The sequence below is a fragment of the Neophocaena asiaeorientalis genome, unplaced genomic scaffold (genome assembly GCF_003031525.2).
Source record: "Neophocaena asiaeorientalis asiaeorientalis breed wild unplaced genomic scaffold, Neophocaena_asiaeorientalis_V1.1 scaffold356, whole genome shotgun sequence".
In the NCBI taxonomy this organism is placed as follows: Eukaryota; Metazoa; Chordata; class Mammalia; order Artiodactyla; family Phocoenidae; genus Neophocaena; species Neophocaena asiaeorientalis.
Window position 1 is genome coordinate 1,058,211 of NW_020172269.1, and position 830 is coordinate 1,059,040.

Sequence of the window (830 nt, forward strand, 5' to 3'; positions counted from 1 at the left end):
TTGGAGTATTGCCCGGGCAGGGATCGGAACGCCAGGTCATGCGCTGGCCCTGGGACCGGACAGTGGAGACACCTCATTGTGAAACACCTCATTGTGAGGCTGCCCCAGGGCCAGCCCCGCGAAGCTTGATGTCAGGTGGGAGGTTGGAGAGACACAGAGGGGATAGAAAGAGACCGAGAGAGACACACAGAGAAAGAGCTACCCAGGACCCAGGACGGACCGGAGAGGCAGACCAGGGCAGGAGAGGCCAGGCCTCCGGGCGGGTTCTGAGGAGGGGGGCGCGCAGGATAGAAGTCCAGGCTCAGACACGGCCAGTCAGGGAGAAGAAGTTCCCGCCGCGAGCCCTCGCGTCCCCTTGGAGGAGCTGGGGGCTGGTGGAAGAGGGCGAGCCCCTGGACTGCGCCCCAGCGGCCTCCGGCGTGGACGTGTGGCGTCTCAGGGAGTCCAGGGCCCGCGTCCCCCTCTCACTGGCCCCGATGCCCGCGCCTCTGCACTGCGGCTACTACCTGCTGTGGGCCGCGGGCCTGGGCCACGCTGGGCCTCTCTGGGAGACTTGCGGCAGCCTCTGGGCCGTCTCCGCCTGGCTCGCTGCGTCCCTCCTGGTGGCAGCTTGGCCCGCTGTGGGGCTCTCCTGCTCGCGGACCCTGGTGTACGCCTCCCCGCGCGTCCAGCTGCAGCGTCTTGTTCTCAAAGGCGTCCTCCAGGCAGCGGAAGACTCCGCCAAGCTTGGGCCGGCCCGGGCCTTCCTGTGCCCCGCATCCCCGGGCACGCGGGCAGAGCCTCTGCTGGCTCCTGCGGCCGCCGTGCTGCCACGGCGGGAGCCGGCGAGG